Here is an 11,487-nt window from a genome sequence, read left to right on the forward strand (position 1 = left end):
GTTTATTACCCATTACTTCAGAATAAATTATATCCACATTTAGCAGCTTAAGACAACAAATGCGTCTTTCCTGTGGATCAGAAATCTGGGAACAGTTTAGTTGGTGGTTCTGGTTTAAGATTTCTCATGAGCTTGTACTGTGCTGTTTGCCAGGGCTGTGGTCCCATTTGAACCCTCATCTAGGGTGAAGTTCAAAGCCCCTCACCTGGTTGTTGACAGCAGCTGGCAGCTCCTTGCCATGAGAATCTCTCTGTAGGTGGCCTGAGTGTTCTCATGACAAAGCAGCTGGCTTCCAGGAATGAGTGATCCAAGACAGAGATGGACAGGAAGAAGTGTAAGGGACAGAAGGTAGATACTACTCACAGAAATAATAAGTTTTTGCCATTAATCATAGTTAGTTTCTCAGACCAACCCAGGTGCAATGAGGGAGAAGATGGCATACAGATGTGGATGCTTCTGGTTTAGGAGCCATCCTGAGACTCTTTACCCTAGATACATGGGTTCAGGCTGTTCAGGCCCATAACATGGAGAGTCTGGAATATGAATCATGACATTCTTTGATAAAGGCCAGAGAAGGCAGAGGAGAGAGCCAAGGCAACTAGAGGGCTCTCCGCTGCCCTTCCTTTTTATACTCACCTTAATGCCACATCTTTGTACCTTTTCCTTGAACTTCTTATAGAAAGAACTCCAGAATAATTACTGGAGAGAGCATTTGGATAGGGATTAGGAGCCATGAGATCTGGGTTTAGGTGTGGCTTGACCACTCACATTTGGAGGCAGAAGTCTGTTTAGTTAAATAAACATGGCACAGACTGAAGGTTTTAGTAAGTTTCGGTTAACACTAGATCCTCAGCTCTTTTCAGGTAGGTAATCTTTTTTGGTTAAGATAAGCAAACCGTTTGAAACTCATTTTCTTTATATAGGAAATGAGAATAATATTTAACTTTTTAGTGTGGTGGAAAAGATGAAATAAAATGTGCTTCTTCCTGTTCTTAGTCTGTGGGATTTTAAGCAGCTACTTCAGCTCTCTGGATTGTATCTCAATGGAAAAATGCGAGAAATGGGGGCTTTAGCCCCAAGGGGTGTTTTTCTTGTGACGCAGGCCCTGCCAGGTTGAGCGGTGCCTGGGTTCCTGGGTTCCATAATCTGATCAGGAGGTCAGGCTGCCACTGTCTGGACACAGGCTCAAGCCTCGATTGTGGAGAAGATGAGCGTGGGTGGGTATAAGGTAAAGAGAAGGGCAGAGACTTGGGATTTGCCTTTTCCTGGAGAACATTTTTTTCAGCAGTGCTGAGAGGGAACAAAAGATGATTGATGGTGTGTATATTATTGGTACCACAAAAAGAAAAATGTCTAGCTAAAAACCTTAGACACAAAAGATGGTAAATATCTTTTCTGAGAACACATGACTTTAGTCCATGTTTTCAATTCTAGGTGGTATTTTTCAGACAAGGAGCAGATCCCTATCAGTTCAAGTACAAAAAGGGACGTGGCAAATAATAAGGAAATAGAAGAATGTAACTGGTACTGGCAACTAGAAATCAAATATGAAACCACTCTGTCTTTGAGTTTATTTCTCTTCAAATTTTCTGATTTTTTTTTCTTGACCAACTTTTCCTACCTGTCCATCTTTCATGTAGCTCAACATGATGCCATTATCCCTGACTTTACATCATGGCCTTTGAGACTCAGTGTATTCACCAACTACCTTTGTGTCCTATGGACTCAGATTTGGAGAGAGTGAGAGAGAGAGGGACAGGGGTACTTACTGGCCTTTAGAGCAAAAGGCTAGGGTTAAGATGGTCCCTCCTAAAGCTGATTGCATGGCAGTTTTTCTAGAAGGTACTTTGAGGAAGACAGTCAATAAAGTTGTGTCTAGTATGTAAATGGTGAGTGTGTGTAAAGTGGTCATCCGACTGCTTGTTTGTATTTGGGAAAATAATAGTGGGAAGTTTCAGAAGGTTAACTCAGAAGAGCTAAGGATTTTTCTTTTTTTTTTTTTACAAAGAAGACAAAGACTTTTTTTTTTTTAACATCAGGGAATGAGAATTTTTCTTTGACTATGCATATTCTGAGTCAGTTTTCAGACTGAGAGTTCACAAAATACACAAATTTGTAAGAATTGGAGAAAAACTCTAAGAATTTTAACAATTATTACTTTGTTGTTGTTGTTGGTGGTGGTCATGGGCTTGAACTCAGGTCCTGGGCACTGTCCCTGAGCTTTTTTGCTCAAGGCTTAGTGGTCTATTACTTTGAGCCACTTTATGGCTTCTGGTTCTCTGGTGATAAATTGGAGTCTCACAAACTCCTGCCTGAGCTGGTTTTGAACCACTATCCTCAGATCGCAGCCTCCTGAGTAGTTAAAATTATAGGCATGAGCCACTTATGCCTGGATTCAATTTTCACTTTCTTTTTATCACATCATAAAAATATTCATGAAGAAACTCAGAGTACATGCTCAGACCATTGTGTTGTTTTTAACTTAGGTACATATAGCCTAAAGGGAAGGAATCGACTATATTTGCTTTATTTCCTCTATGCCATACAATCTCATGAAAATTTATACAGGATGACATGCAGGGGTAGGCTGATGGCTCATTGGCTAATTTGTTCTTGGGAAATACTGCTGTTTATTAAAAGGAGAGACATAAGTCATAGAACAAGCCATCTAATGCCAGGATAAGGAAACTGAACCACATTTGATCATTCATTCATGCACTGAACAAATATTTGTTGAGCAAATATACAGTTTATAAATACTAAATAACTCACCCAAAAGTCCTAATTACTTTTTATTAGTTGAAGGATAGGTTAAAAAAATCAGCAATCTTTCTACTATGCTTTTCAAATTGAATAGAGTTTTAAGAGATTAAATCCCATTATTAAACATGCTGAAGCCAGACTTTTTCCATAGGGGTCATAGAGAAATTAAACCTCCAGAAAATAAAAAAAAGGAAGATTGAATTACCCAATGCTAGTCAAATTACATTTATTGGTGCACTTAACTAAACCGTAAAAACCTGAGTCATTGGTTAAATGAAAACTTTAAATTCTCTTTAAAATGTTTCTTCTTGGTCAGCACTACTTCTATAAATGCAGGTATGTGGAAAAGCCTTTTTATTTCAAGGAAGATTGCTTGTATAGCTATATTGTTGAGAATAATTTTATTTTCCCCAGCATTCTATTGTTTGTGGGAATACCTGGGAATTTTCTAATTCTTAAAATTTGTGACCCACAGCCACATTTCCTTCAGGTGCTGTTCCTTTTCAGATTAAAAAAAAGCACACACACACACACACACACACACACACACACACACACACACACACAACACCCTTGAAAAAAAACCCTTTATCTTCTTTTGACAGAGAAAGTAAAGGCTGAGATGTCCTGATTCTCCCAGTTTCCATTAACTTTAAAGGGCAGCTTCGACCGTGGAAAAGAAGCTATTTTGATGGTAAGCAGATGAAGAAGTCAGGAGTTTCCCTACCACCATGGAGCTCATCATTCATAGTTTATCTAGATTAGCTGATTTCCAGGTCTGTCCACACAGCTATCGGTGTGCTCGGCACTCTCAGTGTGGACCCTGCCCTATATTACTGGGGGAACCATTTGCACTTCAATTGGGGTTGCACTCTGAACTTCCTCTGTATTCCATTCCTGTGGCAGGTCAGTGTCCCTGTTAATATGTTTCTAGGTCATTCCTTCTTACGCCTCCACCTTCCCCTTGAATGCATTTACAAGCCTGAAGAATTAATGTAAATCTTGTTTATCTTTAAAATGAGAAATTTAAGAAACACAGAAAGTAACATATAAACATTTAAATGACCTGTAAACCCATTTTCCAAAGAAAAATACTACTCACATTTTGGCATATAGTCTCCTCCTCTCCCCCACCAAAGAAAATAGCAGTGATTTCAGGAAAGTGACATGATTTATCTCAGGAAGAACTCTGAATTTAGACAGTAGAGTCTAAATAAGTGCCATTATTTGAAAAACCAAATTTAAGGCTTGATGCATACATAAGTCAATTTATTAGCCCAGATGCAATTTGAAGGAAGTAAAAACTAGCACTCAGACTGGAGATAATGAAAAGAAACAACTCATTCCAACTGCAGTATCTAAATAAAAACAATTGTATCTAAATAGAAACAATATTCTCCAACAACTGCCTCTGGTTTTTTTTTTTTTTTATCATCCTGCCTATTTAGGGTTAACATTCAATGTTAACAGTATTGCTGCTTTTTCGGCTTTACATACTGATATAATGAGCTTTTCATTGTGACCAGGAAGTAAAGGAGAAAAATTCAGAGTTTTAGTGAGTTATGACACAATAAGATTTTACACGGTAATGTCTTGTTTGTTGTGTTTTGTCAAAGATATGTCTCTATCTATTGTTTTTATTATTTCCAGCTGTTTAATTATTTCTCAGCTAACAGGAGCTGGCTTAACAGGCGCTTAATTTTCTAAACTTTTTCAGCTCTTATTACGAAAGAGTCCAAAGAAAGTCAGTACTTCTTGTAAAATATTTATGACACCATCGAAGAGGAGCATCACATATTTCTAACAGTGGTTTTTTTTTTGTTGTTGTTGTTTCTTTGCTTTTGTTTTTTGCCCTGTACCAGCATTCAGGAAGATGAAAAGCACAGCCTTTCAGAGAGTTTTTGATTTCTCCTGTTTTTGTTTGTTTTGTTCTTTGGCTAGTATCAAGGTTTGAACTCAGCATCTTGAGTTTGCTCTGTTTGCTTGTGCAGCTGGTTAGTTTGGAGATGAGTGAAAGACTTTTTCTGTTCAGGCTGACTTTGAACCTATATCCACTGGCCCTAGCTGGAATTACAGGTGTGAGCCACCAGTGTCTGACTATTTCAGAAAGCAGGAGAGGGCAGAGGGAGGAAGGAGTAAAGGAATAAGGGAAGGAGGGAAAGAAGTAATAAAGAAGGAAAAAAGGAAGGAAAGAAGAGAGAAAGGGAGGAAATAAAAAGACCAAATTGTTTTTCACTGGAAATAATATAGTAAAACCAAATATTGCATATGAGCACACTTTCAAGAAGTAATCTAAACTAACATTCATTGCTTGCTTAAACCTTTATTTTCCATGAGCTAGATTTTATTTGGGTTATATTTTAATAACTACAATATTAAAATTGGTGAAAAGAGGAATTAAGACGATCTGGAGGCAAAGCAGAGTAAGAGGCCAAGTTCAGACACCATGCTGGTGGGAAGTTAACATTTTTATGTTTGGGAAAGGGAGCAAATGACTATTTTCTCATTTGTAAGACACAGAGGGGAAGTAAAAGCCCATCTTGCAGTTTCCTTGGGAGTTGGAGAGCCCGGCATTCTTAGGCTTTTTCCATCTTGACAACCTCAAATCTTCTCCCCAAACTTGCCTCATTGCAGAAGGGCCCTGGGTGCTTCAGCTTTACTTGGAGCTCTGCCCTTTGCCCTTTGCCATGGGCCCTCCTAGTCCCTTCACTAGCTGACTTGCTTCTGGCTCCTGGGAAGTCAGACTCACGACTCTCCTTGATGCTGTCTAGAGTTAAGGTTCATTTTATCCATCGATTAAATAATTAAAAGGTCAAGAAACGTCTTTAAAGCAGATAGAGCAGGCTTCTTTAAAAGCAAAAGAAACATGGAAAGAAGCAATGAAGCAGACACCTTGCACAAGGATGAGTCTTGGATCAGGCTGTCTGCCGTATCGCTGGCCCAGGGCCTCTAGAGATAGGATCCTTTCTGCCTCCCTCTTAGGGCGTGCTCCTTGTCTGATTGGTCTAAGGGTAGCCATGTGCTGTGGGGAAATCTTGCGGTTGGCTCCCCTTTCACAGACGAGTCTCCACCCCCGAGGGGGCCTGTGAATTTGCTGAGTCCTCTCCGCCTGTGTCCAGCAGAGATATCCTCCTCTCCTGTTGTTGGAGCCAGTCTGGGCCACCATTCTTTGCCTAGCTCCCACCATTCGTTGCCTAGCTCGGAAGGTGTGAATTCTCATTCTGGGATTTTTTTTTTTTTTGTACTCAAATACTCCACAGCGTAATCACCACCAGCTGGGCTGCCTCAACCGTGGCAGGGTTGGAAGATGTCGCCCCATAGCTTTCCTCGAGATGTCTACCGCTCTGTGTGGAGCCATGGGAGAACCTTCATGCGCTCTGCCGGGTTTTTCCTTTCTTCTCTTTCTTTTCTTTATTATATATATTTTCCACCATTACTAGGATTGAACTCAGGGCCTTACCCTCTCACAGGGCTTCTTCACTCTATTTGAGCCACACCACTTTCACTTCCAGCTTTTGCCTGGTTATTTTGGAGATAAGGATGTCATTTTTTTTTTTTCTGACCTGGCTGGCTTTGAACTTTGATTCTCAGATAACAACAGCCTCATGAGTAGCTAGGATGCCAGCAAGACCTGGCTTCTTCTTTTTAATTTTTATTTTTCTAATTGGAGAAAAATTTAATGTTTCCTCTTATGAAATTGGCAAGCAGAAGACAATAATGACAACATGCATTGAATGAGATTGTGAAAAGTGAATGTTTTATCGGATGATTCAAAATAGTATACACTGAGAAATCCTTTTTGGAACACAATTTCTGCCTGTTTTTCTTAATGCACTTAAAATGCACTTAAAATTACTTAACCTGGGGCAATGGTGCCATGGGGAAGGCTGCTAAGCTTTGGTGTCCTTTTATGCAAAATGGGGAGGAGTGGGGGCAGTTCTCATCTTTTGTGAGGGTGTGAGCATTTGACAAGTATCTGTAAAAGGTGTAATCACTTTCTCTCCGTGGATTTTTTTAACCCTACATTGTTTCCTCAGAGTAGGCCAGTGGAAAGTGGACAGGCTCTTGCATGGGGCAGTGAGGATACCTGAGACTATACAGGGCCAAGCTAGACATCATTGCACAGGGAAGTCATGACTGAAAAATGATTTGCAAAATTTTCTGAGAATGCTTGGAATAAGATGGTCATTTTATCCTTTTTTTTTTTTTTTCCAAACAAAACTAAGGTTAGAATCACAGACATACATGGCTTTCAAGGATTAAGAGGATAGCTTCTGGAAGTAGAAACAGCACAATGCATGAAAGTTTGCCTGGACCCAGAATTGTAAAATACATTTTAAAATTGGTCACACCCTAGTTTTAAATGTAGGCCTCCTTCCCATATTGAGTGATACCTTTGTCTCTCTTCTTCCTACACAAAACCACCCAGACACCCAGCTCCAGGCTCAACACACCCACATGCTTCTGCCCACATTCCTGCTTTCCACTAGTCACAACCAGCTTGCACTTGAGCAATGGCCCAATTTGATAACTTTGTCTGCTTTCTTTGCTCACTGTGACCAATATGGGCTCCACTTGGGTCTATGGAGCCTCTCTTTCACCCAGGATGCGATTCCTCAATCGCACCTTCAGAAACCTCCTTAAGTGAAGGCCCAGCTGTTGGTGGGTGGAGGTCAGTGGAGGGTGGTCCCCATCATTTACAGGATGGCTTGACTTTGTACGTATTGAGCTACCAAAAGACATTGAAAAACACAGGAAAAACCCATCCTCTAAGCTCCTCTGCTCCAATCATTTGGGAGTGAAGATTTCATAACCCAAATCACCAGGTTTCTGGACCCACTATCCAGAATGATTCTCTGAGACTATTTCTGTAGCATAGCCTAGATAGGAATAGTTGTCTAATGTTGAATTTACATGAAAAGACAATTCTGTAGTCCATTGGAATTCTGAACATAATTTTTTTTGGGCACTGTGAACTTAAAAATGTTGTATACATATGCACATAACAATGGATATGGTGGCCTTTAAAGCTGCTATGGATGCATGTAGCATGAAGATGATCATTCCATAATGGCCTTTAAAATAAAGTGTAATTATTTGATAATAACTGAAGCTTCTTTCCACCTCCATCTTTTTCCACTTTTATATCAGATTAACTCCTGATCATTTTCTAGTTCCTTCCTCAGGGAGCTTTTCTCTCTCGTGTTACTAGGAGATTTCCCTCTTGTAGCACTTATTTATGATTAAAGACTTACTTTAGTAAAATAAGAAATGAAGAGGTCGCAGAATCACAGGGCTCTTATCTGTATCTTGGCTCTGCCTCTAGTTCTGTGACATTGGACAATATATTTTATTTTCACACAACGTGAGGTAATAATATATTCCTGTAAGAGTTCTTGTAAGTACTCAGTTTAGTCAAAACAAAACAAAGACAAAAACAAACACACACACATAAAAACAAAAATAACCACACTTGATAAATAATTACATAGACGAGTATGGCCACTGTTGACTCATGCCTGTAATTTGGGCTACTCAGGAGTCTGATATCTGAGGATCAAGGATCAAAGCCAAACCAGGCAAAAAAATCCATGAGACTCTCATCTCTAATTAACCAGCAAAAAAGCTGAAAATGAAGCTGTGTCCAAGTGGTAGGTGGCTGTCCTTGAGTGCAAAACGGGCAAGTGAGAGTTCAAAGCCCCGAGTTCAAAACCTGGTCCTGGTGCGCACGCACGCGCGCACACACACACACACACACACAAGATTTACACAGAGGAAAAAAATAGAACAATGAAACCTGTTGAAATTAGGAAGTGAAGAGAGAGGTAAGAGAGAGTTGAGAGAGTTACAGAATGTGTGGGCATGAGGAGATTGAATATATTATACACATGTGGAGAAATTTCTCAATGAATCTCCACTGGTGTAGATAATATATGCTAATAAGAAAAATTACATAGGAGAATTCAATAAATGCTATAAAAATATCCTTCTTCTACTAAACTGAACTATAAGCTCCATGAGAGAAGGTTTGTGATTATTCTTCATGGCTTTGCAAACAAAGAGCCCATCAATTGTTTCATGGTCAACTAGATGTCCACTGTGAGAGATACTTTTTCATGTGTATCTTCTAGAACTCAGACTGGAATTGATGAACGACTGTCAACAAAAAGCTATCGATTGAGGGTTGGAAACAATTTAGTCTTAGCATTAGCTTTCCTCTTTTTATATTGTGTTTACATGAATGCCTTAGCAAAACCATTCATGCCTCTTTTGTTGATGTGTTGTATAAAGAGGATAACATCAAAATTTATAGTAGCTCTATATGAGTAAAAAATGTTTTTCCATGGATGTTACAATTGAACTATTACTGACAGATTATTAACTCAAGTGAATGGTTTATATTAGGGCAACTTCTTTTTCTCCTGCTTCTTCCTCCTCCTCTTCTCCTGCTCCTCTTCTTCATCCTCCTTCTCCTCTTTTTCAATCTCCTCCTTCTTGAAGTTCTTTTATTAAAAAATGTTTTTCTGTTAACATGCATTAGTTGTACAGGGGTGTTTATTGTGAGATTTTCATGCATACACTTTTCTATACTTTCCCTTATCCCTTTCTGCCGTCTAAATCAATACCAGTAGGTTTTATTGCTTTTCTTTAATCAACTATATTCTTCCTCATTTACCTCTTCATTCTCCCTCTCTGTTCCCACTTGCACTGAATCCTCCACAGTACCTGTTTTACCTTGCTGTCATTCATTTGGTTTAATGTGTATTGATTATATCAAGGGGCTTCACCGTGATATCCAGATGTGCACAAGTTATATTTGGATCAGAATAACCCTTCCTATTTCTTTCTCCTTCCTCAGCCCAGCCCTCAACCCCCCTACTGATCAACAGTTTTCCTTGAGATTCCTTATACCAATCTTCAACACAGCTGCAACATTGCCAGGAGCTCTGGTTGTAGTCTGCAACATTTGATGTCACCACCTGTGTTTCACCATGAGTTTTTTTACATGCTTGACAAGGACTCGGGTGCACTGCATACTGTGCTCCTGCTAGCCATGGATTCCAGTATGGTGAGACAGGTAGAAGAGTTCAGCGTGGCTCAGGCCCACACACAGCAACTTAGTGAAGCTACAGGAGGAGATGATCACTTTTTAATCTGGGCCTCTGTTCCAGAAGACACTTGTGTGGAAAAAAGCATGTTCAAATCCATCAAATCTTACAGAACTCCACTCAGGCTATTTTGATATTTTTTTATAATATATATTTTTTATTGTAAATATACTATACAGAGGGGTTACAGCTACATGAGTAAGGTAATGAGTACATTTCCTATTAAGCATTGTTACCCCCTTCTTTGTTTTTCCCCTACTGTCCCTTCCCTCTCTTCCTCCCCAACTCCTCCCCGTGCCCCAAGTTGTAAAGTTTGGTTTCAACATAGTGTCTTGTACATCTCATTGCTACAATGGGTCAACCCGTATTCTTATTGCAGCATTTTGTTATTTCCCTTCTCCTCCCCAAATTAGAAAAATGTATATACAAGATGCAGGACACTGGATCAAATACAATGAAAACAGGGGTTATACCCATGGGAGAATAACATACAGAAGAAACAAAAAAAATCACATAGTACATTATAAATACATTAGAAACAATAGCAACAAAGACAAAACCTCTTGTGTCCCTATCTTTGGGTTCATTTTGCTTAGCATCATCTTACATGGTCATATATGCATAGCTTTTGAGCTTTTCTGATCTTGTCCTAGACATATATTAGTTATTGCAGGTAAGGGAAACCATGGGACCTATGTTTCTTTGGGCCCACTCAAGCTATTTTGGACATGACATATTTGGGGAGGGGAGTAAAGCTCATAGATGAAGATATTTCTGAAGAGTCTTCTTCACAGAAAGTGAAATAGCTGATGGGTTTTCTTTTAGGACCAGAAGTTTTCGTTAAAACAAGCAACCTGTGAAACTTTGAGAGTTACTTGAGGGTGAGCTATTGGAATATCTCTTGGAAGCAAAGAATCCTACTCTGTATTTATTGTCATTCTCTAATTCTTGAGTGGCTCCTGAGAAAAAGTAGTTTGCTTAAAAAGTGCCTTGTTGATGGACTCAATTACTTGCTACCAATGCTAAATTATCGGTGTCTTATCCAGCTAAATGAAACAGTTTCTCAGACATCTACCCAGTAGCGTTATGGAATGTGGAAATACTTAGAGATATTCACTTGCTAGAGATGATGTACAGTGGAGAAATGTGCTCCAGGGGATTGAAGCACTGTGCAGACTAACAGCAGAAAATTCATAAAATAGATACTGGTCTTTCTCAAGCAGGCTGTTCTATCCACAAAGAATCCTTGGGTTTTTGAGAAGCAGGAGAGAAAACATTGAGGAAACACGTATCTGTATGTGAAGGACCCTTGAAAGAATAAGAGTGGGGTACACAGATACAAAATAAACTTTAAACTTCTTTCAGCATTGCTGTAGCTTAGTTCATCCATTTTTTTAAAATAATCAGAATGTCAAACAAAAAGATCCATGAAATGAAAAGTAAAATTTCAGAAGAGATATTAACACTGACTTTAAGAACATTACACTACAGAAAGAAATCCAATATGGTTAAATGCTATTATCTGTGTGATACCTTGAGTTCAAACTCTGGCACCAGCACTAAACAAATAAATAGATGCTATTATCTTTCCTTATAGATTCTCAAATCTGCAAAG

At 39.1% G+C, this 11,487-nt stretch overlaps 1 pseudogene; it reads left to right on the forward strand.

Annotated features, from left to right (window-relative positions):
* The first annotated feature begins 6,070 nt into the window (after positions 1 to 6,070).
* On the forward strand, positions 6,071 to 11,270 carry LOC105985575 (annotated as a pseudogene).
* The last annotated feature ends 217 nt before the right edge of the window (positions 11,271 to 11,487 follow it).

The sequence above is a fragment of the Dipodomys ordii genome, unplaced genomic scaffold, assembly GCF_000151885.1.
Source record: "Dipodomys ordii isolate 6190 unplaced genomic scaffold, Dord_2.0 Scaffold30, whole genome shotgun sequence".
Taxonomy (NCBI): domain Eukaryota; kingdom Metazoa; phylum Chordata; class Mammalia; order Rodentia; family Heteromyidae; genus Dipodomys; species Dipodomys ordii.